General features: G+C 40.7%; 1 long non-coding RNA gene across 1 annotated transcript; it reads right to left on the bottom strand.

Moving 5' to 3' along the window:
• Nucleotides 1-14,544: 14,544 nt before the first annotated feature.
• On the bottom strand, nucleotides 14,545-15,114 carry LOC131229801 (uncharacterized). Its single transcript, XR_009163603.1, has 3 exons — nucleotides 15,000-15,114; nucleotides 14,691-14,818; nucleotides 14,545-14,605 (listed from the first exon to the last, which is right to left on the bottom strand). It is a non-coding gene; the product is annotated as an uncharacterized LOC131229801 (long non-coding RNA).
• Between the last annotated feature and the right edge of the window lie 11,895 nt (nucleotides 15,115-27,009).

Raw genomic sequence — 27,009 nt, 5'->3', positions numbered from 1 at the left:
ATTTAACTTGCATATAACATGAGTCTATGATGAGAGATAACATATATCTACTTATCCAATGATTCAAACACCTAGCATGTTATTCATCTATTCAAGCATTCATTGAACAAAACAGAAATAAATCATAGGCAAAGAATCATTCCACATTGCATATGATATACAGTGGATCGGCCACTTGCCTACTCCACTCCCGGAGGACGAACTCAAACTATCTCATATGGTTTTAAATTGGTTCACCATAAACCATACATTCTAGACAAGGACCTATACGTTCTGCATCCATTAATGGCCTATACAAGGTCTTGTGAGTTTGGGTCATAAACTCTTAATTAGTCCTATGCAAGAATTAGTAAGTGTTTGAAGGTTTGTTATGAAGCTACCAATAACTTTTCAGGTTCCAAATATTCAACTACTAATATGTACTTTCCCAATGTTTGTGAAATTTATCTTAAATTAGTTAAATGGGAGAAAAGTTATTGCAATTATGTTAAATCAAATGGCAAATAGAAAGAAATGAAAGTTTGATAAGTATTAGCATGGATGCAATTTGGTTTTAGCAATGGCAATAGTTCTTGATCCTCAGTTTAAAATGGAGTTGGTGGAGTAGTACTATCAAATCTAAGTGGTAGTGTTCATTTCTACATCAGCAAAATTCGACATACAATGGATGATCTTTTCTCAGAGTATAAAGTTGTTGACTCGGATAAATCAATGACAACATTTTCAACAATTGGTGAAAGCAATTGTAATAATAGTTTTTCATCATCGAGTGGGGTTTTTGATAATACTGAAGATAAATTTAAAGGATTTAATATGTGGTATTCTCATGCATGTCCTGACAGTCAAACTTTCTCTCAAAAATCAAAAGTAGATCAATATTTGGAAGAGACACTATTTCCTCACAACCAAGAGTTTAACATATTAAGTTGGTGGCAAATCAACAATCCAAAGTTCCCAACACTTTCAAGACTGACTCGTGGCATTTTTATGATTTCAATTTCTACCGTTGCATCATAATCAACATTTAGTACTCGTGGTAGAGTGCTTGATAAGACTCGTACTTACTTACTTTCAGAAGTTATGGAGGCTTTAATATGTGGATAGGATTGACTGCGACATCAAACAAAGAGTTAGATTTTAAATTTATTTAGTTTTTTTTTTCATACAAAATTTTCTAATTACCATTTTATGTATATATTGGATATTTCTTCTTCTACCATATGTATGAGTACGAGCACAAGATAGAATTACGATGACTAGTTTCTTCAACTTGGAAAGGAAAAATGTGTATGATATTTTCTTGGAGTTAATACTTGATAGAGTTTCATGGCTTTGTTTCCTTTTTGTATTAAATTACCTTTAAAGTATTAGTTTGAATTAATGGAGTTGATACTTGATAGAATTTTTTTTTTGGGAATTTTAAATTACCGTTGATAGGATTTGGATAGGTGACGAACAGATCCGATTCAAATCTGACCCATTGACAGATCTGATGGGGTGGGTCTGAATCCACTATAATGGTTTGGGGCGGGTCTGCATCTTAAGATGTTGATCCATTTATAATTGAATTGACTACGGATCCACCCTAATCCGATCTGACTTTGACTCATTGACAGGGCCAATCTCGGTCATATATTGTTAATTATGAGTACCTGACTATCTAGGAGCTTGGGGTTAAAGTTGTTCAATTGGAATCGAGCCACTTAGTCAGTTCTAGCATGCTCACAAATATTACACGTGACTGAATTATCCATTCAAGAGAGCAACAGTATTCTCACACACCGATTCTAGAAACTTGAGTTTACTTGACTCAATCATTGAGTCGAGAGTATGACTCAATGGAGAGGGGATAATATTATACACAACTATAATAATCATCACAAATAGTAAACTTAATTTATCATCATGCATCCAGTCAAAAGTATCAATTATCTACTGGCCGATATCCAACACAGGTTCATACATTATTATTGAAAAGAAATAAATATAAAATGAAAATTTATTTATTCTCGTAGTAACTCTTCAAGAGTACGCATCTCAAAGTCATCACTCCACACACGGAGACTCCAGTTCATTTCCCTATCTTGGATGATTTTTCAATCAATAAAATGAGCTAACAGCCTTATGAATAGTTGTATGGATGATTCACAACATAGGCATCATACAAGTGCATATACAAAAATTTTAGCATGCCACATTACCACATAAAAAGTTTCTTTAGTGAACAACTAGGGCCATAGCTGCGCACAGCATCCAGCCTGCCAACACCCATCTGACCAAGATCCATACGAGCCTGACACGTGCAGGAGTTTACTCACAACCTGCGAGAATGTTGGCTTAAAGTATTTCACGTACCGCATGTAACAGTATAGTATAGCAATGAATGACCCACTCTAGAGATGACCAAACTCCTTCCTGTAATGCCCAAAAAATTGGGGGTCGAGCAGAAGCTCAACTCCGGAGTTCCAACGCATCACTTATGCAACATAAATAATGGTGATTAAATATTATTTGTATTAGTGTATTTAACATGAGTGCGATTATACCAAATCAGCATATCATACTCCAGAGACAGTTAAATTACGCAAGCGGAAGACTGTGATAAATATATAAAGCATATATGTGATTATAAGTCCCCAGAGTATAAACGTCACCAGGTCAAATAATTACATGTATAACTCTAAAATTTATGAAATGATAAGGTGTAATGTTCAACTAGTCTGTAACCATGTGATCCCTACGACGCAACTCTAGGTCTACATAGACCCGCCAGAGAGTTGCATGAAGGAGAACTCCTCGTCATCATAGAAGTCAGGCACCGCCTCATAAGCATCGCCATCACCTGAAGCTACAACAGAGTCTGGTTGGTGTTTTAAAACACCGTCCCAGAGTGGGAGTGAGTGATCAACTCAGTGGAGCTATAAGGTAAAGGTTAACATGTTATCAATTCAGTCAAACAATAATGATAAAGCAATAAGATAATCATGTCTTAAGTATTCTTCTTAATGCAGGAATGATATGCTGTAATGATGCATGTCCTCGCCTGCACTCCCTCAGCGACATCATCTTACGATCGCACATTGCAAACTCCCTAAACGTGCGCTTCCTCACCAAAGCACATGTAATGCGGTGCATGATCATGTTAGCCAATATTTAATTAGGTTTATTCATACAGTAGATTTGGAAAGCTAAGGTACCTCCCTTTATATCAAATACCCAAAAGATGATCCATATAGGGTCATCAATCCTAATAAATCACATACGATAGACAAGTTATAAGGCAACATCACCCCTGATTTAAAATAGTAGACAGGCAAGTTCAGGTCATTATGGGAGGCTCGTCACCTCGGCGTAGGCTTAGTTTATACTCAAAGTCATTACGGGAAAGGCTCGTCACTTTAGCGTAAGCCGACAGCTTGAATACAGTGTCATATATCACCGTATTTGGCTCACGAGTTTGGGTTGCTCACTGGACACTACGGGGAGGCTCGTCACCCCAGCGTAGGCGATAGCTCAACCATGGTGTCCCATACTACCATGCCCGGCTCATGAGTCTTAGCAGATCATGGTACCAAGGTTAAACGGGTTTTTCACTGGTAAGCGGTACCTTAGATTCAAACAGTAGCATCCATACATAGTAAACATACATTAGGCCAATTGGGTTACTTGACAAGCTCTACTAGTACGAGCGCACGTTGCATTAATCGTCATGGAGAGCATACGCACTCCTCGTGGCCTAGCCACTGTCAATAATCACCTTACGACTTGGATTCATCGAATGTATCCGTCGTCGCGAAACTGGTTCGACCACTGATCGTAAACCGTTATCGATTGCCTGGACTACGAATCAGTCCCAATCATACTCAAACATAATAGGCGTTCATATATGATGGTCAAAATAGCATGTGACAATCAATTCAAATATAAATCTCATTCGAGCACTTTAACAAGCACATAGTGTACATGTTTCATACATAGGCATCTCACCCATAAATCATATAGTAGTAAGATATGTTACATGAAGGAAACTGTAACTATATATAAGGTAATTGAGAATCTTATCTCAACACCCTCATTAAATACATTTCAACAAGCATTTTCTCATTTAGGCATTTTATCAAATACTTAGACTACATATATCAACATACATATAATAAATTAGTTATAACGTATATTATAGCAATTCCTTTCACAAGGGAATTGTCACACATTCAACAATCATGCATTCTCAATAAATTATCATGCCAAGCACAAATCATCATTTCATGTTCATTCAAACATTTCAACAAACAGATAGAATACATTATATTCAACGTAGTTCATGTATATGTGTAATATACGGAAAACATTGCGTCTAGGCACATGTGACAGCAATCAAGTCAGTCATAAATCATTAAATGACATTGAAAGCCTTGAAAATCATAACCTAAATGTTTATAATTCGCGAACTCGTATTGAACTTAGTTCGAACACTATGCCTTTGTCTACGACATAACGGCTACCTAAATCAATGAAATAAGTTAGCTATTTCACCGATCTACTGATTTGGATACCTAAAGCAGATTAGGGTTAGGATTTCTTATCCAAAAGTAGAGTCAAAATCGCTGGTATCGCAACACGAAAAAGGGAATTCAACACGTGGAGTGGCAGGATTGAATCCCAGCAACAGACCACAGCTCTCTCTCTCTCACTTCTCCTCACTTTTTCCTTCTCTTTTCTCTCTTCTCTCTCCTAGGGTTTAGGAAATTCGTATGGAATGAGAGAGGGGTGGGTTAAGGCCCTTATATACGCCCAAAACTGATGTTAATGGCCCCAAGGCCATGGTATACTTAGGTTATAGCCAAAAGACGTCTATTTCAGTCCAAAGGAGCTCATCTGGAGGTCCATTGCTCGCCTACGGTCTGAAGAAAGTTCTCTGACAATAGACCTATGCCAGGTTAAAGTTTCGGTCCGATCGGATTAGTGGATTGACCGCAGAGGACCAGTTTCAGTTCAACAGTCATCGCTACTCAATCAGGGCTACAAGTACACTGACATGTGTAGGGAAATTTCCCTGATCCAAGGGCGTAGTTGGGTCAGAATCTGACGGTCTGAAACCTTAAATTTGGCCTACAACCGAATGGCCCAATTCACTTAAGTTTGAGTCTATTTTCTAAAGATATTCGCGTTTCTCACACACTTCGCTCCGGGCTCAAGTTGTGTGTTTCTGGATACTATTTGAACTTTGATTACCGAGATGGTTGTCAAGCCCAATAAGGCGGTTGTAACCGTATAGTTTCATGAAAATTGGACTTTCGATGCACGGTCCAGGTCCGATACGGAGTTTCAAGATGCTCCCTAGAGCAACCGAGTTTTAAGATTGATCCTAGGTTTTTAGGAAGTATAGAGTTAGTGATTCTGCTAGTTTTGGGTCTTGCAGTTCGTATAGAAAGCAGTTCAAGCTAATCTACTAATTAATTCAGTTTAGTACTTAATTAATTTTCATCTAATTTCTAAAGAATTTGATCCTTAATGATTTCTGCCTGAGGTTGTACTCGGGTCTTTGTACGGATTTTTCTGAGACGTTACAATCTACCCCCTTTAAAGAAAAAATGTTATCCTTAAAATGAGTACATTTTCGTACTCCTTGAGAATCTAAGGGTAGTTCTTGCGGACCTCAACTTCTGTTCCCAGGTAGCCTCTTCCTCAGTGTGATGAGCCCACAGCACCTTCACAAGCGGGGTAACCTTACTACGCAGCACCTGCTCCTTCCTATATAGGATACGTGTGGTCGCAGTACGTAAGTGGCATCTTCACTTAACTGTACCTGCTCCCATTTGATAATGTAGGACGGATCAGGAACGTATTTCTTCAACATGGATACAAGAAATACGTTGTGCACGCCGGCGAGTGGGGTGGGCAAAGTAAGGCGGTACGCTACCACACCCACTCAATCTAGAATCTAGAATGGACCAATAAATCGTGGCGTGAGCTTCCCCTTCTTGCCAAACTGAAGGACTCCCTTCATTGGGGAAACCTTAAGAAACACATGGTCCCCAACCTCAAACTCTAGCGGTCACCGCCTCGTATCGGCGTAACTCTTCTGTCTGCTCTGTGCTGCCAGGAGTTGATGCTTGATAATGTCAATCTTCTCTGAGGTCACCTATACTAACTTTGGGCTAATCAAACTCTTCTTGCCAACCTCTGCCCAGCAATGCGTAGGGGGTCATACCAATACCCGCCTAAAAGTTGTTGTTATAAGCAAACTCAGCATAAGGAAAACAGTCATCCCAACTGTCCTTGAAATCAAGCACAAAAGCTCGCAACATATCCTCTAACACTTGATTCACCCGTTCCGTTTGCCCATCTGTCTGTGGGTGGAACGTGGTACTGAACTTCAGTTTCACACCCATTACTTCCTGGATACGAGTCCAGAAGATAGATGTGAATTACGTGTCTCGATCCGACACGATCTCCATAGGCACTCCATGCAAACGTACTATCTCCTTGATGTACAGCCTGGCCAACTCGTCTGTAGAGTTTGAGACTCTAATCGGGAGGAAATGAGCCGATTTCATCAACTGGTCCACGATCACCCAAATGAAGTCATGCCCTTCCTCGTCTTCGATAATCCCGAGATGAAATCCATAGAAATGAAATCTCATTTCCATTATGCTATGGGCATGGGCTAAAGCAGTCCAGGAGGTCGGCGATGTTCGCCCTTGACCTGCTGGCACGTGAGACAACAGGATACATAGTTCGCTATGTGGGCCTTCGTGTTGTCCCACCAGTACGAGCGCTTCATATCTCAATACATCTTTGTACTACCAAGATGCATTGCCATCTTCGAATTGTGAGCAGCTTCGAGAACTTCCCTTCTCAAGTCATAGAGATTTGGGACACATAGGCGGCCACGATAACGTAAACCCCCATTCGTACCGACTCTCCATTCAGAGTCCTCATTATCACTAGCTCACTTCCTTAACTCAACTAACCATTCATCTTCCCCTTGAGCCACTATGATGCGGTCATCGATAAGGGGTTGTACGCGAATATGTGTGACGCTCTCGAACAGTTCTTCTACCGTAAGCTTCTGCTCAAAGTCCCACACAAATTCTACCATGTTCCATTCATCGATCATCAGCGGAGCCACAAATGCTATCTTCTTACAGCTCAATACATCTGCCACAAGGTTAGCCTTGTCGGGATGGTAGGAAACCTCAAACTTAAAATCCTTCAAGGTTTCCATCCATCATTGCTGCCTCATATTCAAGTCCCTCTGCGTGAATATGTATCTGAGGCTCTTGTGGTTGCAAAATAGCTCGAACTCCTCTCCGTAGAGGTAATGTCTCCAGAGCTTTAATGCAAACATGACGGCCGCTAACTATAGGTCATGCGTAGGGTAGTTTTCCTCGTGTTTCCTCAACTGTCGCGAGGCATAAGCAATCACTCTGTCCTTCTGCATCAGAACACAATCTAAACCAACACGAGATGCGTTGGTGTATATCGTATATTTGACCCCCTACTCTTGCAATACTAACACGGGTGCGGATGTCAACTTGTCCTTCAGTTCCTGGAAGGTTGCTTCTACCTTCTCGTTCCAGGCAAACTTGAGATCCTTCCGAGTGAGCTGAGACAATGGTCTGGCTATCTTGGAAAAGTCCCTAATGAATCGATGGTAATAACCTTCTAGGCCAAGAAAACTCCTCACTTCAGTAACCGAACTGGGCTGCTCCTAGTCCTGAACTACGGTCACCTTAGCAAGGTCTACAGCTATTCCTTCCTTGGACACTATATGTCCCAGGAACTTGACCTCTTCTTTTCAGAAGTCGCACTTCTTATACTGGGCAAACAACTGGTTCTTCCTGAGAGTGTCAAAGACTGCTCGCAGGTGTTCTTATGCTCCTTCCAACTCTTAGAATATATCAGGATATCATCTATAAATACAATGACGAATCAGAATAGATACGGCCAAAACACCTGGTTCATCAGATCTATGAACACGGCAGGTGCGTTTGTGAGTCTAAATGACATCACCAGGAATTTGTAGTGTCCAAAACTAGTTCTGAATGCTGTCTTCTGCACATCTTTCTCCTTGACACGCAACTGGTGATACCCTAACTGTAAGTCGACCTTTGAAAAATATTGTGCCCTTTTCAACTGATCGAATAGATCATCTATCCTAGGCAAAGGATACTTGTTCTTCACTGTCACTTGGTTCAATCTGCGATAATCAATACACAATCGCAGCGAACCATCCTTTTTCTTCACGAACAACACGGGCGCTCCCCAAGGAGATACACTCAGTCGTATAAAGCCTGAATCCAGCAGATCATTTATCTGTCTCCTCAGTTCCTTTATTTTAGAAGGAGGCATGCGATGTGTTGGTAGGGAAATGGGTGTCGCACCAGGCACAAGGTCGATGGTAAAATCGATCTCGCGCTGAGGAGGTAATCCAGGTATCGTCCTGAACACATCCGTGAAATCTCGGACTACAAGTGTATTCCCCAGTGTCGGACCATCAACATTCTCCAGTAAGGAAGGTAACAACTCATGCGGCAGGGCAAACTAACCTGAACTGGAAAAGTAAAGGTCGTGCCCTCAGGTGCATGGGTTGTCACCACTCTGGTATCACAATCGATCTCTGTCTTCATCTCGGTGAGCCAATCCATATCGAGGATAACGTCATAATGGTATAGTGGGGCAATGATTAGGTCAATGAGTACCGTCCTGCTTCCTAAGTCTATCGAGCAATCCTTACAAATCTTAGTAACGTCTGAAAAGGACCCTGTGGCGGTAAGGATTCTCACCCCATTCGTAGGGGTTGTTTCTAACCCCAGACGCTTGACTGCCGCACATGATATAATCGAAATAATGGATCCGGTGTCAACCAATAAGAAGACTGGTGTACCTTGGATATGTGTCGTGACTTTGAAATCCAATGGTGCTGCAGTGGCTGCCTCAGATGCCTCAGCTGCAAGTGAGTGCACATGAGCCTATTGAGAACGGTTCGGTTGCGGTGCCATAGGCCATTGAGGCGGCCTAAATCGAGATGCAGGTGGTGTTGATCATAGAGGTGGAGCTGTGATGGCCTAAGGTAACTGACGGTTGATCTTTAGAGGAGGCGCAAAACCGTTATCCCTCATCTTGGTAAAGCAGTAAGTGTCAGTGTCGCCCGACCTCTTACAGTAGGTGCACCACAAGTCTGCTCGCCTCGACTAAGCCGGTGGAGCCGTAAGCCGAGGAGGTGAATCTGTTCGTGGCCTCTTGCCGAAGAATGGTCTGCTCGGAAAATCTGGTCAAGGTCTCGGACCTACGAGTGCACACATACGGGATAGCCTGTCCCCATCCTGCTTAGCTCGCATGGACATGCTCACTAGCTTAGTATAGTTGGAAATGCTTGCACAACATATCTTCGTACGTATCTCAAGCCGCAAACCCTCAGCGAATCATTGCATTCGCATCGGCTCGTTTGCTATGATCAAAAGAGCGTACCTAGCCAGCTCTGAAAAATGGTTCTCGTACTCTGCCACGGTCATTCCTCCCTAACGGAGGTGAAGAAAGTCACTCTCCTTCTCGTTACGGTAGGTGAGGGGGAAATACTTTATGGAAGCAAGTCTCGAAAGCTTCCCATGTCCATACATACTCAGTAGGCACTGTCCGTAGGATGCTGTCCCACCAAAGACTGGCCTCCTTCTCAAACATGTATGTGACCAACTCAACCTGCTCTGCCTCAGTGCAGTGCAGCGGCTTCAGCATCTTAAAGATACGGTCAAGCTAATACTCGGCCTCCTCGGGTCTGTGAGTACCCGCAAAAGTAGGAGGTCGGAAGCGCTTGAATCGCTCGAATAAGCCGCTGACACTCATGTGCCCAGCAGGGTGCATAAGTGATGCAAGCAGAACCACACTCATATTCTGGGCAAGGGCCCCTGCTATGGTGGTCCAAATCTACTGCTGCTACTGCATAAGGAGTATCATCTGCTCTAACCTATCGGGAGGAAAAGCCGCTCGAGGCATGTGAGGCGTCGAGGTAAACGCACGGTTCTGCTCAAGAACTAGTAACGCCCTGAATTTTTACCAACCTGGAGTTGGACGTCCTTAGGCAATGGGTTAATCCTAACACCTTATTAACTTCTCAAAACTCAATCCCAAAGTTCAAAATCTATTTTTAACCCATTTCCTTCAAAATCTTACCTTTCACCACCTTAATCTTCAAATTTTTATAAGTACTTTCATATTAGACATAAATTCTAAAGTTTAGGTGATGAAGAACAATACTTAAACTAAAATTTACTATAAATAGTAAATAAATAAATAAAATGAGTTTTTGACTATTAACCTTTTGGAATATTATAAAATAAATAGGTTATTTGGATAAAGCAGCTCCTCCTACCCCAAAATCATATATTGTACAATGAATAACTCATCCCATGTTATAAAATACACCCATTTCAAAATCCCAGAGCAAAACACCACGAAACACCACAGTAGGCGGGCGGCACCACCTCCAGGTCTGCGACTCACCGCCGGAGCACCAAGTTATGGTGGACCCTCGCTGCAGATTTTCTGCACTTTTCGATTGACTTCAAAAAGTCATATCTTCCTCGTTATAACTCCAATTTAAGTGATTCAAAAGCTAGATTGAATCTTGATAAGTCTAGTTTTATATAAAAATAAGTGAAAAATATAATAAAATTTTTAATATAGTTAAATATATGTTATTGTGACAACTATCCAAAAATTATTAGTTTGGATAGCTGCTGCTTCTAGAATTTTTATAATTTTCCTACAACACAAAATCTAATGAAATTTGGTAGAGATGAAGTAGACTTGATGACGAACTATTAGAAAAATAATTAAAATAATTTACTTGCTAAAAGTACCAAAAGGGGGCATAGAACTACCCTAGGACCTTATTCTATCGTAATTAAGGCGGAATTTAGTTAAGTACTAAACTAAACAATCGATGGATTTGGCTTAAACCACTTTCTATACGAACTGTAGGATCCAAAATGAGTAGAACCACTAATGCTACATTACCCAAACACCTAGGATCAATCTCTAAACCCAATTGCTCACGGGAGCACCTTGAAACTTCGTATTGGACCTGGACCGCGCGTCGAAAGTCCGATTACTACGAAACTATACGGTTATGACCGCCTTATTGGGCTTGACAACCATCTCAGAAATCAAGTCTAAATAGTATCCCAAAATGCACAACTTGAGCCTGGAGCGAAATGTGTGAGAAACGCGAATACCTTTATAAAGCGAAACGAAACTTAAGTGAATTGAGTCGTTCGATTGCGGGCCAAATCTAAGGTTTCAGACTGTCAGATTCTGACCCAACTAAACCCTCAGATCAGGAAAAATATTCAACACATGTCAGTGTACTTATGGCCCTGATCGAGTGTAGACGACCGTTGAACTGAAACTGGTCCCCCACGGTCGATCCACTGATCCGATCGGGCCGAGATCTTATCCTGACCTAGATCCAACATCAGGAAGCTTAAGTCCGACCGTATGTGGAAAAGGGGCCTTCAGAACAGCTCCATTAGACCAAAACAACCAACTTTTGGCTATAGCCTAAGTATACCATGGCCCTGGGGCCATTCCCATCAGTTCTAGGCCTATATAAGGGCCTTAAACCCTCTCTCTCCCTTCACATACGATTTTGCAACCCTAGGAAAGAGAAGAGAGCAAAGAGAGAAGGAAAGAGAGAGAAAGTGTGAGAGGAAGTGGGAGATTATTCCTAGGATCTTTCCCTGCCACTCTACGTGCTTTACCACCTCGTCCGTATCGCTTTTCCGTCGATTCTGACTCTGTTCGTAGGTAAGAAATCCTAACCCTAATCTATTTTAGGGATACAAGTAGGATAAATGCTGAAGTAACTAACCTATTTCATGCTATAGGTTGCCGTTGTGCCGTAGGTGAGGACTTAGTGTTTAAACTGAGTTCGTTACGAGTCTACTGACGAAAGGTGCCGACTATAAATGTTTAGGTTATGGTTTTCAAGGCTTTCAATGTTAGTAATGATTTATGACTGGCTTGATTGCTATCACATGTGCTTAGATACGGGGGTTTCCGTGTATTATGTATATATATATATAAACTATGTTGATTTATAATGCATTCCCTGTATTTGTTGAAATATGTGAACGAGTATGGAATTGTGATTTATGCTTGTCATGTTTATTGACTGAGAATTCATGATTGTTGTACGTATGGTGAACCCTTTGTAAAGGGATTTGCTATGATACCTTACTACATGTATATGATATGTGTAGTCTAAGTGTTTGATAAAATGCCTGAATGTGAAAATGCTTGTTTAAATGCATGTAATGAGGGTGTTGAGATAGGATTCTCAATTCCCTTAACTATGGTTATAGTATCCTTTATATAACCTATCTTACTACTATGTGCTGTATGGATGAAATGTCTATGTATCATAATATGTGTAGAATGCGTTTGTTAAATTGCTCAAGTAAGATTCATACCTGATTTCAGTTGTCACATGCTGTTTTGGATTACTGTATGTGAATGCTATTGTTGGAATGTGATTGGGGCAACGATGTAGTCCAGGCAATCAGTAATTGTTTGTGAACGGTGGTTGAACTGCTTAACTACGACAGTCACGCCCGATGAATTCTAGTCGTACGCTGCTTATCGGCAGTGGTTAAGTCACGCGGAGTGCTTACGCGCTCCATGTCGATCGGCTCGACGTATGCTCATACCAGTCAAGCTTGTCAAGCAACCCGATTGACCTGATGTATGTTCACTATGTATGGACGCTACTATTTGATTCTAAGGTACCAACTTACTAGTACAAAATCCGTTTAACCTTGGTACCTCGACCCGCTAAGACTCATGAGGCGAGCATAGTCGTATGGGACACCGTGGTTGTGCTGTCGGCCTACGCTGGGGCGACGAATCTCCCTGTAGTGTCCAGTGAGTAACCCAGACTCGTGAGCCGAATACGGTGGTATGAGACACTGTATTTAAGCTGTGGGCCTACGATTAGGTGATGAGCCCGTAGTGATCTCGAGCATACACTAGAAACTACGTTGAGGTGACGAGTCTTTCCGTAGTAAACTAAAGTATAAACCAGGCCTACGCTGACGGTGACGAGCCTCTCTATAGCGACCTGAAAACCATCTATCGTATGTGACTACTAGGATTGACGACCCTAAATGGATCAATGTTTGGGTTATGATGTAAAGGGAGGTGCCTTAGCTTCCCAATCCGGCTGTATGAATATGTCTAATTAAGAACTTGACTAACACAACCATGCATCGCATTGCACGGTGCTTTAGCGAGGAAGTGCACAGAGAAAGGGGTGCATGCCGCGATCGTAAGATGTTGTCGCAAGAGGGAGTGTAGGCGAGGGTATGCATTATTAACACATACCATCCTTACATTAATAAGAGTACTTAGGACCTTATGGTTGTACTGCTATATCATTACTGCTTGACTGGATTGATAATATGTTAACCTTTGCTTTACCAGAAAACAGGCTAAAGGCTACGGCTAAAAACCGTAGCTAAAAGCCTATAGCTACGGTTAAGAACCGTAGCACGACCGTAGCCATTGGTGCCGTAGCCATAGGTCTAAAAGCTATGGCTACGGATATAAACCGTAGCTATAGAGATAAGGGATACGGATTAAATCCGTAGCCATTTCTTCTGTAGCGCTAAAGTATTTATGAGTACGGATTATATCTGTAGCTAAAAGTTGAGAACGAACCGTAGCAATAGGCTTAAATTAGCAACAGTTACGGTTTGTAGAAACAGGCTACGGTTATTAGCCGTAGCTAATTATACTATTGGTACAGATTAAATCCGTAGCAATATTGTCCGTAGGTTAAAATGATATACAGCTATGGATCTTATCTGTAGCTAAAAGTAGAATGAGAATCGTAGCAAAAAGCTGAATTTAGCAAGAGCTACTGTTTTCAACAAAGTGCTACGGTTAATAGCCGTAGCTAATGCCTATTGTTAATATAAAATTTAATTTGTAATGGCAGCTCTTACCATTGTAGTACACCCTGATAACTCATATAAGTAAGATCCAATTCATGGCTAAATCATTCATTCATTCAATCAAACACAATCATTCATTCATTCAATCAAACACAATCATTCATTTCCATTCACAAAAGTACAATGCCAACATAATAGTTATATGTTTATTTAAAGTTCTCATTAACAGCACGATCCAATGCCTTCTCGCAGCCAAATAGCTTCTCAACAATCGCAAGCGAAAACTCCATGGATGTGCATCTACTGGTTATCAATTTACAATCAACTAACACCATATTCTCAGCTTCGCTTTGATCTGAAAGCTTACTGCACATGGATGATCATATACTTGTTTGATTTAAAGGAGAATCAATGTTATATGCTACCAGTCATTCTTTTAGCTCGAGTACCTCATCATCTTCCTCTTCATTAGCAACGGCAGTTGGCATTTTTTGCTGAAAGACCCAAACCAAAAAGGCAATCAGAAGTCCACGAAAACAAGGAGATACATGGGAAATAAGAAGTTTTAGGATTTGCAAGAACACCTTTCTAGCAGGAGCCTTCTTCGGAGCTCCCCTGCCTTTGGGTTTTACCCCCCTTGGAAATATGTCCTATGGAGAGAAAAAGATAACATGCATGGAGATGAATGAAATCTTCAAGATGGGAAAAAAATGGTAACTGACAATCTGCCTGTACCAAGTTCTGTTCCTAGCAAGGTTCGCAAAATTCAGGTTGACAGTGAAACCATGTGATCCTCCATTGATGACGTTAAATGCAGGCACAGGCAGAACTAGAGTTTTGTTCCCAGCAAGGTTCACAATGTGCTGCATGACAAAGAGTGTAACTTAACAAACATACACTTCAACAGTGAGTGAAGGGCTAATGAATAATCATACATTTTGAACTGTGTTTGGACAAGAGATGCTAAAAAAGATTATTTTCTGTTAATTTGAAGAGGCCAGTGAATAATCAGATATGATGCATCATGTGTTGATGAATTTGTACCTCCACCATTTTGCAATCTTGGATTAGCATGCACAGATGATGCCCACAACCTTCTCAATTCCTTAGAAAGTTGGTGGGAGATGAGCTGGCCAAAATGGGCTTGAAGGACCTTAAAGCACCACAAACACACACTGCTCAGAAACTAAAAAGCCAATTGCCTTCCATGGTTCTCCTCAATATAAACGAAAAGACATATGATCTGCAAAAAGGAGTGCCACATTCATCCAGAGTTATTAAGCAAGTCTAATCAGCCATGTTTAGAAAACCAATGACTAGGCATTGAACATGCCCCACAAGTGTTATATGATTTTTAAATTGTTAGGGAAATGATAGTTGGGTCACTTGGCAAGATATCACTGTTCTCACCTTTTACACTCCATCCCTAGTCTCAACGTTGAAATAGAGTCTGTATCTGCTTCATTTGAATAGTTAAGGGTGTAAACAGGCCATCCTCTAAAAGCTGGGATGAGAAAATTAAAATTTTGAATATTAATGGCCTAACAAGCCAGCCCCAAATAGTTCAAAATATAGTCCCAAATCCTACATGTGGTGCTTGTGGGGATAAACAAACGAAGTGATCAATAAAGCATTAAATTAAAGCCTGAAGGCAAGAAGAATGAAGCATGTATCGATCTATAAATACTGTTAATTACTTAAGAAGAAAAGGTACAAGTAAAACATACCATTCAGAAGAAAAACATCATTGCAAGTGCTGCTAAAATGGATATTGTTGCACCTGATAATGATGCCTTTGTCAAATCTAGGAATTTTCATGTGAATGCGTGTATACACACACACAGATTGAAGATATACATACAATCAGGGGTAACCACTAAGCAGTGAAATGCATAAAGATTACATGTCAGCCAAGAAACTTACTCGGGGTGCATTGGAATGCACTACTGCAATGAATCACAATTATAATCTAATACACAATTTGGAGGATTCTGATTAAAGGCTGCCAAACATGACAAATAATTCAATTCTTGAATTCTTCAATCTTGAACCCTGAGACTCAAAGCCCCTTTTCAATTGGTCAACAAATATAATTGAATTAAAGAGGAGAAAATAAAACATTTGTTGGCTGCTTTTAATGACCCACCAGATGGGTTTAAATGATATGCAATTGTGGCAACAGCAAGTCATGCACAAGCAACTACAGGAGCTCCAAAGACAGCAATAACTTCAACAGCTAGATCAGCAGACAAGGCAACAACATTCTTTGAGTCAACTGTCTAGAGTTGCAAAGCAGTCTAGTGATCAATTACCTTCCTTGGGCAATGGTGCACCTATGCATGATGCAACTAACTACATGTGGTGACAGGAACATGTAGGAGGTTAGAGGAAATGGCCGTTGCTGTGTTAGCATATATACAAATGCATGAAATTTCGAAGTCCGTATCAGTTAAATTTTTATAACTTCTTAACCTTGCTCTTCTTTCTATAAAATTAAAACACTCATGAAGAAAGAAAGAAAGAAAGAAAGAAAGAAAGAAAGATATCAACTAGAGGTAATCCATGTCAGAAAATGTTGTCATTGACAATCAAATAGAAAAATGATAAATGCATAAGGAACTTTGGCCATTCTCTTCATTGAATGTAGAATGTTGTCACATTTCTTTTTTAATTAATAGCCTATCTGCTAACAACTAATTGAAGGATTTGGGATTACACATATTGAAGAGTAATTACATATTGAAGAGTAATTGAAGGATTGGTGTGTTCTATGGGGTATCCAGATTGAGCCAATCATATCAATAGTTTAGATCACTAAACTACATGCTCCATTGTACTTGAAATTAATGGTGATCCTAACCATCTAATCACTAGATAGACAATGGGCAATCTATATCTATTATACTAGAAAGGTTCCATCATTCTCTGGACCAGCCATTATGTGAGGCTCGGCCTTGATCATTAATTGTTTGCAAAAAATATGCTATGTTTCAATTTAATTAAGAAATGGTAAGTAATGTAATGAAAGCACCACTTGATGTTAGCATTGGGATTTAATTAAGAAATGGTCAGAAATGGTAATCTTTTTCCTTTTATTTTTGGGACAGACTAGTCAATTTGCATTCAGAGATACCTCTATACTCAATTTGGGGTGTTTTCAAACTCAAAACCCTCTATCCTATGCTGGCCATTGTTTTTCTATCTCCCCAACTACTGTTTATAACCATAAATTGAAACACATTGCCTTTTGGTGTGTGGTTGGCAAAACTAATCAGACCCAGACTTTTGGTTTTACAATCTCAAGGAGGAATGTCAAATGAATTGTACAACACAATTGCACATGTAACAAATGGAATATGTGAAGGTATCTATATCAGCACGACTGATATTATTTTGCTTTTATATTTGAGCTACCATTTTGTGCATGAATCTAAGGCTCTTATAAATTCCAGATATGCATTGACTTCTCTGCAGGAATTGCAATTGGGGGTGACATGTTTCCGGGCTCAACTCTATCTGATCATGTCCTACGGTTTAACAACATTCCACAGGTAATTTCTTGTTCATGTAATTTTCTCTCTCTTGGTAGTTTCTTTAGACAAGCAGCAACCCATATTTCTAATTGCTTCTCCATTCTAGTGAAGAAGATTCTGTTTACGTTTTCTAAACTTGCTGACAGTTAGTCTTAAAATCACACCTTGTTACCAAAAATGTGCCTAATATATGTATGTACTTTTATACCATTTGCTCTAATATTAATCTAGTGGAAGAAAGGAGCTATTCAACAGGTGAGAAATTGCTATTTTGATGCAGGGAGCAGGTAAAAGATCTTAAGCCTCTGAAACAGGGGATGCCCAATAAAGTTGAAGAGCGCCCTCGTTCTTCTTCTTTGTATCCTTTATAACTATAAATTGTTTTTTTTTTGTACCCTTATGTATAAAACATAATGCTGACTGTTCTAATAAGTGGCTACAAAAATAATAATAACCATCATCATAAACATTGATAGACACAAAGTAAATGGCTGGTGTACAGATTTTACAGGAAACGAAAATCCTTAAATGTTAATCGACACTAGATCAATTGAGAGAAATAGAGAGAGAGAGAGAGAGAGAGAGAGACTTGTAAATATCAATCGACACTGGATCAATTGAATAGAGGAAGATTGAAAGCCCTAAGTGTACAAAAAAAATCCTTAAATACCATGCAAAAAAAACTTTCCCATTTTCACCTGTTACAGATTTTACAGAACCCTAAATCCTTTTCTTGTTAGAAATTTTACAGGAAACGAAACCCTAATCTGTGTATTTGAAGATTTAGAAATAAAAACTCAAAATCAAACTTAGAATATATGGTGAGAGAAATGGGTACCTGGTAAGAGAGAAGAGACGGAGAAGAGGTGAAGGGCGGGGGCTGCAGGGGTGGATTTTCGCCCGGGTGAAGGGGGTGCATCGCTCAAGGGTTGCAGTCGAGAGGGAGAGGGAACGAGAGAGGGAGAGGGAGCGACAGAGGGAGGTGGGTTAGGGTCGAGCGGGAGAGGGAGTGAGAGAGGGAGAGTGGAGCAAGAGAGAGAGAGCGCACGAGAGAGAAAAGGGACTTACGGACTTTGGGTTTTTTTCCCGGAGTGGAGGGAGAGAAATTTTAGAACATTTCGTTTGAGGGGGAAGGAGAAAAAGGGCAGCGTGCGGGGTGAGTTTTCGCATTTTTTCTGCTACGTTTTTAGACCGTAGCTAAAATCCCATTAGTCGTAGCCGTTGTTGCATCCTCTGCATTTGCACGTTTGACGGGTTCTAGACGGACGGTCCAATCAGGAGCTTTGTGGGGTCCATCATGATGCATTTGATAAATCCACTCCGTCCATGAATTTTGTAAATTTTTTTTATACATAATGGCCCAAAAATCTAGGAAAATCGAAGGCTAATTAAACCATACCATTGATCAATGGTACGTATATAATCTCCACTTTTTCCTACTGTGTGGTCCACTTGAGCCTTTGATCTACTTCCTTTTTTAGGATCTTGCCCTAAAATGATCTTTTAAAATGTATAGACGTATTAGATGGAGCATACAAATTTTAATGGGCCTCGTAGAGTTGCTTATGGGGTTGTCACATGGTGCAGGCATGGGTGGTGGCATTAGTTTTTAGCTACGGTTTAATTTTTTTAGCTACGGTTTTAAGCCATAGTAATATAGCTACGGTTTATATCCGTAGCTAAAAATCAACATGGTCCGTAGCTTTTGGTCATTTTTTTGGTAGTGGATGTATCTGTTTATCCAAGCCATCCATCCTTTTTCTTAGATTATGTGTTTTCCCTTCATCTGGGTTTGTATAACCTAATCATGCGTATGAGGCCAAACCAAACTTCTATGATAATGAGGAGGAGTTCTTATACATGCAGTTATCAGGCAGGTTTATGTAGGCCATCCTGATCGACGGGATTACAGGGATATATGATTAGTTGGACATTCACATTTTGTTATTTTGTATCTTTGGAACAAATATGTATTTATTCAGCTCAGTAATGCCATCATACTCTGGAGGTCAGGAAACACATCTATATACTTTATATATCTATCACAGTCTTTCGCTTGCGAAATTTAACTGTCTCTAGAGTATGATATGTTTTTCGGTATAATCTCACTCATGTTTAAGGCATTAATACAGTTAATATTTAATCATCATTATCTATGTTGCATAAGTGATGTGCTAGGACTTGGGAGTTGGGCTCCTGCTCGACCTCCAAATTTCAGGGCGTTACAGAACTGATGGTGCAACAGGTGTTGGCCCATTAGTGGGGCCAGTGACCGGCTATGAATCCGACATAGTCTCGTGATCCGAGCCTAAACTGGGGTCCGTATGGCTATTACTGAAGGGAGGTGCCCCATCACTCGATTTGCCAAGTGTAACATGTGTCGTACTCCAAGTACTCTTAGGTGGCATTCCCTATATACAACATAGGGTACAACCTGGGTAAGCTTTAGCATAAAAACATACACTCATCCACACATCATTCACGTTCTAAACCAAAAGAAACTTTATGCATTTCATTTACCAAAATTGTCACAATACATGAGGTATAGTCTTACATGGATCATGACAGAAGATGCATGTGAGCTATTTTAAACAAGCTTTAAACATTAAAACATACTAACAACCAACCAAGCCTACAGAGGCTAGTACAAAAGAAGACTAACAACAAAGCAACTAAAAGACGACTACACATATGACTAGTCGTCCAAATCTGGTGATGGAGGAGGGGCGCCCTTGTCCTACATACAGGATAGGAGAGCCTTCAAGGTGCGAGACACCTTCTTAAATTTTTGTTTCATGAAGGCCCTATTCTCTTCAAGTTCGGCCCGGGTCTCTTTGACCTCCTGTCGCCGGGCGACTTGGCTCTCCTTAATCTGAGCCAAGCAAGCCTCGATGGCGGCCTGATCATGGCGGTGCTCAGGTGTAGCGGGAGGAGGTTCCTCATCAGACTCCTGGGCCTACTCTTCACCTTCTTGATCCCCCCTTCATCACCGCCTTCCTCACCACTTCCTTCTTCTTCACCACCCCTTCTTTACCTTCACTTCCTTCGACATCTTCGCTTTCTTCTTCTGTATCATCACTCTATTCCTCAAGTCAGGCTCGGCATCGCCTAAGGCCAATACCCATGTTGTCGAGCGTGTTTTCACTAATAATGTGGATTGGGGCGACGTTATCCATATGGAGTCGGAAGTAGTAATGGCGAGCAATCATGCATACAAGTCAGCCAAAAGGTAGTGAGGAGCTTTCCCTCGTAGACCGTGCAGTGCGAATGATCTGGGATATGATAAGTGTAGGCAGGCACACCTTCTCTCCTTGCCCAACTCTGAATAAGAAATCCACCATGAATCTTGTGCATTCGGTGCGGTCACTCCACCTAGGATATACGTTATACTTGCATATGTGGTGGAGCAGGCGGAAGTCGCTCATCATCTTGAATGAAGCGAGGCTATTTTCCCACCTCCAATGTTCAAGCTGGCCACATAAGAAATGTGTACAGAGTCTTTTCGCTTGCTCACTAGCGAGGTTCTTCTCACTGGTGTGCACCACACCTCTTTGAACTCCCATAATGTAGGAAATCTCGTCCACACCAACTATAGTCGTCTGCCTTCCCAAAGGGATAGTGAACTGGAGAGGATTTAACAGTGGATTCCGAATGTGGGCGTAGAAGGCGAGCACAGTGGCTTCGCTCGCATGGGTGTTCCCCTCAAATATGAGACCCCACCCATTGTCCAGGAGAAAGTCGATGACTGGGTACGTCCCAAACAACTTCTCATCGACACGTGCCTCAAATACGACCTTGCGGTTGCGAAACATACCAAGATTGATGTCCGGCGGTAGCGATCTCTCCAATGGGACTCGAGGATCGAGGTCCCGCTTGGACCTTCTCTCACACCCGGCACTCGTACTGGCTTCGGCGTCCGCCCCTTTCATAATATGGCATGGTCGGCTCGGCCTGGCCTCATCCGGGGCTGCTCTCTTCCTTGCCATGAGAGAAAAATGCATAGAGAGTGAGGAGATGGCAGCGACAGATTAAAAAGGGGCCTTTGAAAACGGAAATGCTTGAAGGATGAGTTGGGTTTGTGAGTTTTTAGAGGGTTTGAGACGCCAAAGGAGAGCCTATGTGCTCAATAGATGGAAATAGGAAAGAAAGGGAGATGAAAATGATAGTTTCAAAGTAATGAGGGTGGATAGGTGTGATGGGTAGAGGATTTGGAAGATTATGAGACACAAAAGGGGGCTTTTGTGCTCAAATAGTGAAAATAGTGAAGATGAAGGGATGGAATTGAGGAATGGGAATGTAATGAGGAAGAAAAGGGGAGATTTGAAGGTTGGAAGAGTAGGGAAGAAAGAATTTGAGGGGGAAAGGAGTTTTTAGAGAGTTTAGAGGGCTAAGGGGTGAATGAAATGGAAAAAGGGGAGGTGAGGGGGGTCAAATAGGGGCCCCACACGTGTGCACTAGCCCAACTGGCCAGGTGGTGGGCGGCGCGCCGCGGACCTGGCGGTGGCACCGCCCGAGCGCTGTGAAGCCGGGCTATGCGCCGCCGACCGGGCGGTGCCGCCGCTCAGGCTCTAGACTGGTAGCGGTGGCCCCGCCTGGGGGCGGTGTCCACCCCTCCCCGAGGTGCCAAAAACACGTGGGACCCCCTGGGTCCCTGGGTAAATTGCAGTGTGGCCCCCACATCCATTTGAAGCACTTTCGGACTTCAACTCGCATGTATTCACGCTTTTGACATGTTTTGAGCATGGAATTCGCTGAATTATCGTCCAAAGTCATCGATTGATGGTTTAGAAAGGGACTGAGATCATTTTTACATGATCTTATACGCATACGGGGTGAAGTTCAACGGTCAGTTTCGCTTCAACGGTCATATGATCACCGACGGTGAAACTCAAAATCCTACAACTGTTTCTACATTTCATCGCCCCCTCCTAAGTCAAAGTACATCAGTGTGCATCGTATTACCATAACCTAGGTCTAGTTTAATCCAAATCATGCTCTGATACCAACTTATAATGCCCCGAAAATTGGGGATCGAGCAGAAGCTCAACTCCCGAGTTCCAACGCATCACTTATGCAACATAAATAATGATGATTAAATTTTGTCCATATTAGTGCATTTAACATGAATGAGATTATACCAAATCAGCATATCATACTCCAGAGACAGTTAAATTACGCATGCAAAAGACTGTGATAACTATATAAAGCATATATGTGATTGTAAGTCCCTAGAGTATGAACTTCACCAAGTTAAATAATTACATGTAAACTCCAAAATTTACGAAATGATAAGGTGTAATGTTTAACTAGTCCGTATCCCTGTGATCCCTGCGACGCAAATCTAGGTCAACATAGACCCGCCAGAGAGTTGCATGAAGGAGAGCTCCTCGTCATCATAGAAGTCAGGCTCCGCCTCATAAGCATCGTCATCACCTGAAGCTACAACAAAGTCTGGTTAGTGTTTTAAAACACCGTCCCAAAGTGGGAGTGAGTGATCAACTCAATGGAGCTATAAGGTAAAGGTTAACATGTTATCAATTCAGTCAAGCAGTACAAAAATCATGTCCTAAGTACTCTTGTTAATGTAAGAATGATATGCTGTAATGATGCATGCCCTCGCCTACACTCCCTTAGCAACATCATCTTACGATCGCGCAGGGCAAACTCCCTAAATGTGCGCTTCCTCGCCAAAGCACATGTAATGCGGTGCATGATCATGTTAGCCAATATTTAATTAGGTTTATTTATATAGCAGATTGGGGAAGCTAAGGTACCTCCCTTTAAATCAAATACCCAAACGATGATCCATATAGGGTCGTCAATCCTAGTAAATCACATACGATAGGCAAGTTATAGGGCAACGTCACCCCTGATTTAAAAACAGTGGACATGCAAGTTCAGGTCGCTACGGGAGGCTCGTCACCTCGGCGTAGGCCTAGTTTATACTCGAGGTCACTATGGGAAAGGCTCGTCACCTTAGCATAGGCCGACAGCTTGAATACAGTGTCACATACCACCGTATTCGGCTCACAAGTTTGGTTTGCTCATTGGACACTACGGGGAGGCTCGTCACCCCAGTGTAGGTCGACAGCTCGACCATGGTGTCCCATACCATCGTGCCCGGCTCATGAGTTTTAGTGGATCGTGGTACCAAGGTTAAACGAGCTTTTCACTAGTAAGTGGTACTTTAGATTCAAACAGTAGCCTCCATACATGGTGAACATATATTAGGCCAATTGGGTTACTTAACAAGCTCGACTGGTACTAGCGCATGTTGCATTAATCGTCATGGAGCATATACGCACTCCTCGTGGCCTAGCCACTATCGATAATCATCGTACGACTCAAATTCATCGAACGTATCCGTCGTGAAGAAACTGGTTCGGCCACTGATTGTAAACGTTACCGATTGCCTGGACTACGAATCAGTCCCAATCATACTCAAACACAACATTCGTTCATATATGATAGTCAAAACAGCATGTGACAATCAATTCATATATAAATCTCATTTGAGCACTTTGACAAACACATAGTGTACATGTTTCATACATAGGCATCTCACCCATAAATCATGTAGTAGTAAGATAGATTACATGAAGAAAACTGTAACTACAGATAAGGTAATTGAGAATCCTATCTCAACACCCTCATTAAATACATTTCAATAAGCATTTTCTCATTTAGGCATTTTATTAAACACTTAGACTACACATATCAACATACATGTAATAAATTAGTTATAACATATATTATAGCAATTCCTTTCATAAGGAAATTGTCACACATGCAACAATCATGTATTCTCAAGAAATTATCATGCCAAGCACAAATCATCATTTCATGTTCATTCAAACATTTCAACAAACAGATAAAATGCATTATATTCAACGTAGTTCATGTATATGTGTAATATACGGAAAACATCGTGTCTAAGCACATTTGACAACAATCAAGTCAGTCATAAATCATTAACTGACATTGAAAGCCTTGAAAACTATAACCTAAACGTTTATAGTCTGCACCTTTCGTAAGTAAACTCATATCGAACTCAGTTCGAACACTATGTCTTTGTCTACAACACAATGGCTACCTGAATCAATGAAATATGTTAGCTATTTCACCGATCTACCTATTTGGATACCCAAAGCATATTAGGGTTAGGATTCCTTACCCAAAAGTGGAGTTGAAATCGCCAGTATAGCGACATGGAAGAGGGGATTCAGCAAGTGGAGTGGCGGGATTGAATCCCAGCAACAGACCACAACTCTCTCTCGCTTCTCCTCACTTTTTCCTTCTCTTTTCTCTCCTCTCCTAGGGTTTAGAAAATTCGTATAGAATGAGAGAGGGGTGGGTTAAGGCCCTTATATAGGCCCAGAACTGATGTTAATGGCCCCAAGGCCATAATATACTTAGATTATAGCCAAAAGATGTCTGTTTCGGTCCAACAGATCTCATATGGAGGTCCATTGCTCGCTTACAGTCTAAAGAAAGTTCTCTGACAATAGACCTATACTAAGTTAAAGTTTCGGTCCGATTGGATTAGTGGATCGATCGTGAAGGACCAGTTTCAGTTCAATGGTCATCGCCACTTGATTAGGGCCACAAGTACACTAACATGTGTAGGGAAATTTCCCTGATCCAATAGTGTAGTTGGGTCAGAATCTGACGGTCTGAAACCTTAAATTTGGCTTGCAAGCAAACGGCCCAATTCACTTAAGTTTGAGTCTATGTTCTAAAGATATTCACGTTTCTCACACACTTCGCTCCGGACTCAAGTTGTGCATTTCTGGATACTATTTGGACTTGATTACCGAGATGGTTGTCAAGCCCAATAAAACGGTCGTAACCGTATATTTTCGTGGTAATCGGACTTTTAACGCGCGATCCAGGTCCGATTCGGAGTTTCAAGATGTTCCCGAGAGCAACCGAGTTTTGAGATTGATCCTAGGTTTTTAAGAAATGTAGAGTTAGAGATTCTGCTGGTTTTGGGTCTTGCAGTTCGTATAGAAAGCAGTTCAAGCTAGTCTACTAATTAATTTAGTTTAGTACTTAATTAATTTTCGTCTAATTTCTAAAGAATTTAATCTTTAATGATTTCTACCTGAGGTGGTACTTGGGTGTTTGTACGGATTTTTTCGAGACGTTACACTTCCCTAGCCTTGATCGTAGTCCAACAAGGAGGCCCTTTTGCTACCAACCCGAGTTCCATTAGGAACTCGGTCCGAGAATTTAAGGGGTAACTTGATTCCTGAGTTGTCTAGTATTCTCAAAATGACATTTCAAATACAAGTCAGTAGCATACTTAAATAGATATTAACATATTATAAAAGTTAAGTAAAAGTATGTAATATTAAGCAATGCATGCGGAAAAATCCATCCATGATAGTAACTACTTACTCATAACGTCCATTCCTTATTCAACCATTTTGACCTGTTGATCATTTCTTCATAGATCTGATGATTGCACACTATGATATATAAAAACTTTCATTTTTTTAGCCATGGCTAGAATACAAGCATCAAGTTAATTTCTTCTTTACTTAGTGTCCGTTTTCTTAAAACACTTGCAAAAATGAGTAAGATCCTATGATTGTTATCCATTAAATCGGTCAAATAAGTCCTTAATTTCTTAAATCTGAGTCGTAGATAGTCCATTTACCATGTTTCTAACCATATATCAAAGGTATTAATCTTTGTTTAGTTTGACTTAAGATCAATGTCTACCTTAAAGACAATTGGATGTTTAGATCCATCCAATTCTCCCATTTATGTCCTTATTTTCCACGATTTTAGTCCAATGGTCCTAATTGATCTTTGATCAGATGATCCGATCTAACATTAGATCAATTAGATTTTTAATTTTCTTAAATCCAGTCCCTTAATTGGTTTATTAAACCTTTGATCAATGGTTGGATTGGACCCGATCGTCGATTGAACGGTCCAAATCATTATTATGATCTTTTTCCTAATTTTAATACTCTGAATCTTGATTTATAAGGTCTTTAATGCATATTTACACTTAATGAATAAGATTTCTAGAAGTACAATTAATTTTATGTGAGGCCCACTTTCACAATAAATGTCTATAATGGATTTTTCACTTACAGGATTATAACACAATATAAAATATGAAAAACACAAATGATTTAATATGATAGACATGATCTTGTGGTTGGGACCACTTTAGAGAGATGTTAATTTTCTTTTATTTTGGCCCACCATAATTCCAATGATGAGATCCTATAACCAACTAGTTCATTTATATTTTTAAAAATCACAAAAATAAATAAATAAAAACTTAATAAATAAAAATTCAAATTTAGATGGAAAAATTTACATGTACAAAATTTTATAAAGGGGTGGGGCCCACCCTTACCATTCATTATGTTTATCCTTAAGGCACATGCATTTGCCTACATGAGGCAGTGTGTGGGGTACTACGTTGTTGCTTACGTGACAACATATGGGGCTCACACATGCTGACCTTATGGTTAGCCCATGGTTCATCTATGTTTTAC

Source organism: Magnolia sinica, chromosome 2, assembly GCF_029962835.1.
Source record: "Magnolia sinica isolate HGM2019 chromosome 2, MsV1, whole genome shotgun sequence".
Lineage (NCBI taxonomy): Eukaryota > Viridiplantae > Streptophyta > Magnoliopsida > Magnoliales > Magnoliaceae > Magnolia > Magnolia sinica.
Note: the sequence above shows the minus strand (reverse complement) of the source record. Positions and strands in the feature narration are given on the sequence as shown.